Source organism: Triticum aestivum, chromosome 5B (assembly GCF_018294505.1).
Source record: "Triticum aestivum cultivar Chinese Spring chromosome 5B, IWGSC CS RefSeq v2.1, whole genome shotgun sequence".
In the NCBI taxonomy this organism is placed as follows: domain Eukaryota; kingdom Viridiplantae; phylum Streptophyta; class Magnoliopsida; order Poales; family Poaceae; genus Triticum; species Triticum aestivum.
In genome coordinates this window covers 380,466,231-380,474,596 of record NC_057807.1, presented here as the reverse complement: position 1 = coordinate 380,474,596, position 8,366 = coordinate 380,466,231, and positions in this window count along the sequence as shown.

Below are 8,366 nucleotides of genomic sequence, written 5' to 3'. Positions count from 1 at the left end.
GCTTTATCAACTACAATACCTCTTTCAGAAATTTTATGCCCCAAGACAATACCTTCATTAACCATAAAGTGGCACTTCTCCCAATTCAATACAAGATTAGTTTCTTCGCATCTCTGCAAAACTCGATCAAGGTTGCTTAAGTAGTCGTCAAAAGAAGTTCCATAAACGGATAAATCTTCCATGAAAACCTCAACAATCTTTTCATAAGTTAGAGAATATAGCAGTCATACATCTTTAAAAGGTAGAAGGTGCATTGCATAAACCAAAAGGCATACGTCTATAAGCAAAATTACCGAAAGGGCAAGTAAAAGTGGTCTTTTCCTGATCCTCTTTTGACACAGGTATTTGAGAGAAGCCAGAATAACCATCTAGAAAGAAAAAATGTGTATGTTTGGATAGTATTTCTAGCATTTGATCAATAAAAGGCAGAGGGTAATGATCTTTTCTAGTAGCTTTATTTAATTCACGAAAATCAATTACCATTCTATACCCTATAACAATTCTTTATGGGATCAATCCATTCTTATCATTAGGAACAACAGTAATACCTCCCTTCTTAGGACACAATGAACGGGGCTTACCATAGACTATCAGCAATAGGATAAATTATACCTGCCTCCAGAAGCTTTAGTATTTCATTTCTTACCACTTCTTTCATCTTAGGATTTAACCGTCGTTGTTGATCAACAACTGGTTTAGCATCTTTCTCCAATTTATTTTGTGCTGGCATAGAGTGGGGCTAATGCATTTAAGATCATCAAGAGTATATCCAATAGTGTCCCAGTGCTTCTTCAGAGTTATCAATAATTTTTTTTCTTCTTGCTCTGAAAGGTTAGCACTAATAATAACAGGATATATCTTCTTTTCATCGAGATAAGCGTATTTAAGAGTATCAGGTAATTGTTTAAGCTCAAACACGGGATCACCCTTGGGTGGAGGGGGGATCTCCGAGAATTTCAACAGGAAAATTGTGTTTCAAAATAGGTCCTTGCTTAAAGATACTTCATCTATTTCCCTTATTTCATTCATAAACATATCATTTTCATGGTCTAGCAAATATTGTTCTAAAGGATCATTAGGAGGCACCGCAAGACCAATAATTTCATCCTTACTAGGCAATTATTTATCATGGGGTTGTCTATGAAATTTAGAAAAGTTAAAGTCATGAGACATATCCCCTAAACCAACAGTAACAATATCCTTTTCGCAGTCTATCTTAGCATTAACAGTATTCAAGAAGGGTCTACCAAATATAATGGGACAAAAGTCATCTTGTGGGGAAGCAAGAATGAGAAAATCACTATGGTATTTTATTTTCCCACACAAGACTTCAACATCTCTAACAATCCCAACTGGTGAAATAGTATCTCTATTGGCAAGCTTAATAGTAACACCAATATCTTCTATCTCAGCAGGTGCAATATCATTCATAATTTCTTTATATAAGGTATAAGGTATTGCACTCACACTAGCACCCACATCACACAAGCCATGATAAGAATGGTCTCCTACTTTAACAGAAACAACTGGCATGCCAACAACAGGTCTATGTCTATCTTTAGCATCGAGTTTAGCAATCCTAGCAGCTTCATCATAGAAATAAATAACATGCCCATCAATATTATCGAACAAGAGATCTTTAACCATAGCAATGCTAGGTTCAACTTTAATTTGTTCAAGGGGTGTATGTGTTCTAGTATAACTCTAACGAACCACATTTGAAGCTGGAGCACGATCCTTTATTCTAATAGGAAAAGGTGGTTTCTCAATATAAGCAGTAGGAATAATAGGATCAACATTATAAGTAATAGTTTCTTCTTTAACTTTAATAGGTTCTACTACTTTCACTTCAATGGGAGGATGATATTTAAAACACTTCTCCTTAGGGAGATCAACATGAGTAGCAAATGATTCACACAAAGAAGCTACTATATCAGAATCAAGTCCATATTTAGTGCTAAACTCACGAAAAGCATTGGTATCCATAAAAGATTTAACACAATCAAACTTAAGGTTTATACCTGACTCCTTACCTTTGTCGAGTTCCCAACTTTTAGAGTTGCGTTTAATTATTTCCAATAAATCCCATTTGAATTCAATAGTCTTCATCATAAAAGAACCAGTACAAAAAGTATCGAGCATGGACCGATCATTATGAGAAAGTCGAGCATAAAAGTTTTGAATAATAATTTCTCTTGCGAGCTCATGATTGGGGCATGAATATAACATTGACTTAAGCCTCCCATAAGCTTGAGCGATACTTTCTCCTTCACAAGGCCAAAAATTATATATATTACGATCATGATGAACTAGATGCATAGGTTAAAACTTCTGATGAAACTCCAATTTCAATCGATTGTAGTTCCATGATCCAATATCATCACATAGCCTATACCATGTCAATGCCTTTCCCTTCAAAGATAAAGGGAAAACCTTCTTCTTGACAACATGCTCGGGCATACCCGCAAGCTTAAATAATCCACAAACTTCATCACATAGATTTAGTGCATATCGGGATGTAATGCTCCATCTCCTCTATAGCGATTAGCTAGCAGTTTCTCTATCAAACCCGAAGGAATTTCAAAGTAAATATTTTCAGTAGGTTCAGTAGGTTTAGGAGCAACTCTTTACTCTTCTGGTCGAGGTGAAGATACCCCGAACAAGCCCCTCAAAGGATTATTTTCCATAGTAACAAGTGACAATAAATTTCAGCACACTATATAAATGTTTCCTTACTAAATTCCACTTACCAAAGGCGCTTCACTCCCCGGAAATGGTGCTAGAAAAGAGTATTGATGACCCACAAGTATAGGGGCTCTATCGTAGTCCTTTTGATAATTAAGAGTGTCGAACCCAACGAGGAGCAGAAGGAAATGACAAGCGTTTTCGGCAAGGTATTCTCTGCAAGCACTGAAATTATTGGTAACAGATAGTTTTGTGATAAGGTAATTCCTAACGGGTAACAAGTAACAAAAGTAGCTAAGGTGCATCAAGGTGGCCCAATCCTTTTTGTAGCAAAGTACAAGCCTAGACGAACTCTTATATAAAGCAAAGTGCTCCCGAGAACATATGAGAATTATTGTCAAGCTAGTTTTCATCATGCTCATATGATTCACGTTCGTTACTTTGATAATTTGATATGTGGGTGGACCGATGATTGTTTGTTGCCCTTCCTTGGACAAGCCTCCCACTTATGATTAACCCCTCTCGCAAGCATCCGCAACTACGAAAGAAGAATTAAGGTAAACCTAACCATAGCATGAAATATATGGATCCAAATCAGCCCCTTACGAAGCAACGCATAAACTAGGGTTTAAGCTTCTGTCACTCTAGCAACCCATCATCTACTTATTACTTCCCAATGCCTCCCCCTAGTCCCAAATCATGGTGAAGTGTCATGTAGTTGACGTTCACATAACACCACTAGAGGAGAGACAACATACATCTCATCAAAATATCGAACGAATACCAAATTCACATGATTACTAATAACAAGACTTCTCCCATGTCCCCAGGAACAAACCTAACTACTCACAAAGCATATTCATGTTCAAGATCAGAGGAGTATTAATAATCATTAAGGATCTGAACATATGATGTTCCACCGAATAAACCAACTAGCATCAACTACAAGGAGTAATCAACACTACTGGCAACCCACATGTACCAATCTGAGGTTTTAAGACAAAAGATCAGATACAAGAGATGAATTAGGGTTTTAGAGGAGATGGTTGATACGTCTCTAACGTATCTATAATTTTTGATTTTTCCATGCTGTTATATTATCATTCTTGGACGTTTTACAATCATTTTATAGTCATTTTATATCATTTTTTGGTACTAACCTATTGACATAGTGCCCAGTGCCAGTTGCTGTTTTCTGCATGTGTTTTACATCGCAGGAAATCATTCTTGTTTGGCCAACTTGATCTATTTATCTTGCAATGGGAAGAGGTGATTTATAGTGAGTTCGATCTTACGATGCTTGATCCCAACGACAGAAAGGGAACAGACACGTATGTATCGTTGCTACTAAGGATAACAAGATGAAATCTATATCTGCCATAATATATAAACGGATCTTGTCTACATCATGTCATCATTCTTATTGCATTACTCCATTTTCTCATGAACTTCATACACTAGATGCATGCTGGATAGCGGTCGATGTGTGGAGTAATAGTAGTAGATGCAGGCAGGAGTCGGTCTACTAATCTTGGACGTGATGCCTATATAATGATCATTGCATGGATATCGTCATGATTATTTGAAGTTCTATTAATTGCCCAACAGTAATTATTTTCCCACTATTTGTTATTTTTCTCGAGAGAAGCCACTAGTGAAACCTATGGCTCCCGGGTCTCTTTTCATCATATTTGCCTTTGCGATCTAATTTCTCTTGCATTTATTTTCAGATCTGTTAAACCAAAAATACAATAATACCTTTCTGCAATTTATTTGTGCCGCAATCTATTTATCCAATCTACAACTTTTTACCTCATGTTTTGCCTATCTTGAGGAGCCGTACCCGGAAGGGATTGACAACCCCTTTAACACATCGGGTTGCGAGTATTTGTTATTTGTGTGCAAGTGTTGTTTACGTGGTGTGAGGAGGTTCTCCTACTTGTTCGATAACCTTGGTCTCATCACCGAGGGAAATACCTACCGTCGCTATTCTGCATCATCCCTTCCTCTTTGGGGAAATACCGACGTAGTTCTAGAAGACATCAAAAGGAATTTTTGGCGCCGTTGCCAGGAAGGATCTTCAACATCAACCAGGTTCCTAATCACAAATCTCATCTCCTCGCAATTTACATTATTTGCCATTTTTCTCTCATTTTCCTCTCCCCCACTTCACAACAATTTGTCATTTTATTCGCCCTCTTTTTCGTTCGCCTTTTTTTTCGTCAGATATGTTTTTGTGTGTGTTCTTGTTTGCGTAGTCATGATTCCTCAAAGAAAATATTATGAAGTTCCTTATCCAAATATTTTGCTTGAAATTGAGAAAAGTACTAAGGAATATATGACTACACAATTTGAGCATAATAAATATTTATCTGAAGAACTTAAGGAACACTCAGTTGTGTTAGAAGCTATAATGAAACAACTTGATGATATTAGAAGAGAAGTTTGCAATCTTCAATCTAAGTATGCTTTTGCTGAAAGTTTGTTGGGAAAAATATTTGATGCACAAGCCACTTTAGTGAATCAAATGGCCGCTAAACCAATCTCGTTGGAAGATAAAAGTGATGAAGATCTTAAAGTGATTGGTGTTTCTTCTATTGATTCTTTGTTTAGTAAATTTAAGATTGATGAAAAAGGGACCGGAGAAGAGTCTACTTTAGTTATAAGGCGTTCCTATGATTTGGAGGGTGGAAATCTTGTTGAAAAAATTGATAAAAGTGGGTATGAAGAGGTCAAGACTTTAACTAGTGATGTGCCCACTATTTTGGATTACAAAAACTTTAATTTTGATAGTTGCTCTTTGATTGATTGTATTTCTTTGAACCCATGATAAATTCACCCCATGCTTATGAACAAAATAAAGCTTTTACTAAACATATTGTTGATGTCATGATGAAAGCTTTTGAAGAAAAATTGGAATTAGAAGTTTCAATTCCTAGAAAATTGCTTGATGAGTGGGAACCTACTATCAAAGTCAAGATTAAAAATTATGAGTGTTTTGCTTTATGTGACTTGGGTGCTAGTGTTTTTACAATTCCGAAATCTTTATGTGATGTGCTTGGTCTTACCGATATTGAAGAATGCTCTTTAAATTTGCACTTAGCAGATTCTACTATGAAAAAGCCTATGGGAAGAATTAATGATGTTCTTATTCTTGCAAATAGGAATTATGTGCCCATAGATTTTATTGTTCTTGATATTGATTGCAATCTGTCTTGTCCAATTATTCTTGGTAGACCATTTTTGCGTACTATTGGTGCGGTGTTGATATGAAAGAAGGCAATATAAAATTTCAATTTCCACTAAGGAAGGGAATGGAACGCTTCCCTAGAACAAGAATCAGGCCACCATATGAATCAATCATGAGGGCATCTTATGGATCTAGAACCAAAGATGACAACACTTAGATCCTACGCATTATGCCTAGCTAGGGGCGTAAAATGATGGCGCTTGTTGGGAGGCAACCCAATGAATAAAATTTATTTTTGCTTTTTGCTTTCTGTTCTTTAGTGTTAGCACAATTGTACTACTGTTATGATTGTGTTTTTTGTGTTTTAGTTAGTGTTTGTGCCAAGCAATGCCTTTAGGAAGACTTGGGTGAAAGTTTATTTGATCTTGCTGAAAAATAGAAACTTTTGCACTCACGAGATTCGTTGTTATTTTTTACAGAAGAGTAATTTTAAGTTGATTCTTTTTGAAGAGGATTAATAGACAAACTACATATTTTTGGAGTTACAGAAGTATTCAAAATTTTCAGATTGCTACAGACTGTTATGTTTTTGACAGATTCTATTTTCTTTGTGTTGTGCTCTTGTTTTGATGATTCTATGGTTTTCTTTGATGAGTTTTTGCCATAAAAAAGTTGGAAAACAGTAGATATAATGCAAAAAGAAAATAAGAATAGGTTTGCTACAGTACTTATAGTAGTGGTTTGGTTTCTTATACTAACGGATCTCACGAAGGTTTTGTTTGAGTTTTGTGTGATTGAAGTTCTCAAATTTTGGGTTATCTTACGATGGATGAAGGAATAAGGATAAGCAAAAGGCTAAGCTTGGGGATGACCGAGGCACCCCAGATAATATTCAAATAAGTAGCAAGCAACTAAGCTTAGGGATGCCTCCGAGTGGCATCCCCGCTTTCTTCTAACGATCATCGGTATTTTAGTTGAAACTATATTTTTATTCGTCACATGATATGAGTTTTGCTTGGAGCGTCTTGTATGATATGAGTCTTTGTTTGTTTTTCCTTGTGTTTTGAGTGTTGAATCCTTTCTGGACACACTATTTTTAGAGAGCTAAAAATTATGCTATGCTTTCTCCTATGCTTCACTTAAAATTTTAGAGCCATGGACTTGCTCTAGTGCTTCACTTATATCTTTTTGAGCACAGTGTGCTTTGTTAATTTTGAACAAATGCTCTCATGCTTCACTTAGATTTATTTGGGAGTTAGTAAATTTTGAAGAAATTCTCTCTTGCTTCACTTAGATTATTTTGAGAGAAGTAAATTTTTTTGCTCATGATCTTCACTTATATTTGTTTGAGCTTATAAAATTAACATATGAAAATAGTCCCAAAGTGATAGATATCCAAGGAGGATATAATAAAAACTTTCATGAAGATCATTGGACAAAATAAACTTGATTCTTAGTAATGGTTTTGAGATATGACGATATGATATGTGAGTCATGTTGATGAGTAATTGTGCTTTAGTAAGAATATTGATGTTAAGGTTTGTGATTCCTTATGCAAGCACAAAAGTCAATAGTTATGCAATGAAATTTATATCCTAATTATGGTGCATTATTCGGTGTTACTTATGCTTAATGCTTCGGTACGAGGATTTTCACTTTTTGGTTGGTCGCATCTCAATCTCTTTGCTAGCCTTCATTTTGCACTAAGTATGATCACTACTTGTGCATCCAAAATCCTTTAAACTAGTTTTGACATGTGAGTCCACTATACCCACCTATATGCGGTATTTCCATGCCATTCTAAGCAAATTTGCATGTGCCATCTCTAATGTTCAAAATAAATTTCTCTTTTTTGCGCTCCACTACTCGCGGGGCGGTAAAGGGTAGCCAATATTTTCCATGCTAGATGTGTTATTCTCACGATGAGTGTTTATTCACTTGTCATTGCACGAGAGTACAAAAAAGGTACTAGGGATGCCCAGTCCCAAAATGAAAAATGAATTTAGTTTATGTTGTCAAATAATAAATTGCTTGGAAAGTTTTGGTATGGAGGGAACATTCATGTCCCATGTCCCCATGTCCCCATGAACAAACATAACTACTCACAAAGCATATTCATGTTCAAAATCAGAGGAGTACTAATAAGCATTAAGGATCTGAACATATGATCTTCCACCGAATAAACCAACTAGCATCAACTACAAGGAGTAATCAACAATACTAGCAACCCACATGTACCAATCTAGGGTTTTGAGACAAAGATCAGATAGAAGAGATGAATTAGGGTTTGAGAGGAGATGGTTGATACGTCTCCAACGTATCTATAATTTTTGATTGTTCCATGCTGTTATATTATCATTCTTGGATGTTTTACAATCATTTTATAGTCATTTTATATCATTTTTTGGTACTAACCTATTGACATAGTGCCCAGTGCCAGTTGTTGTTTTCTGCACGTTTTTTACATTGCAGGAAATCATTATCAAACAGA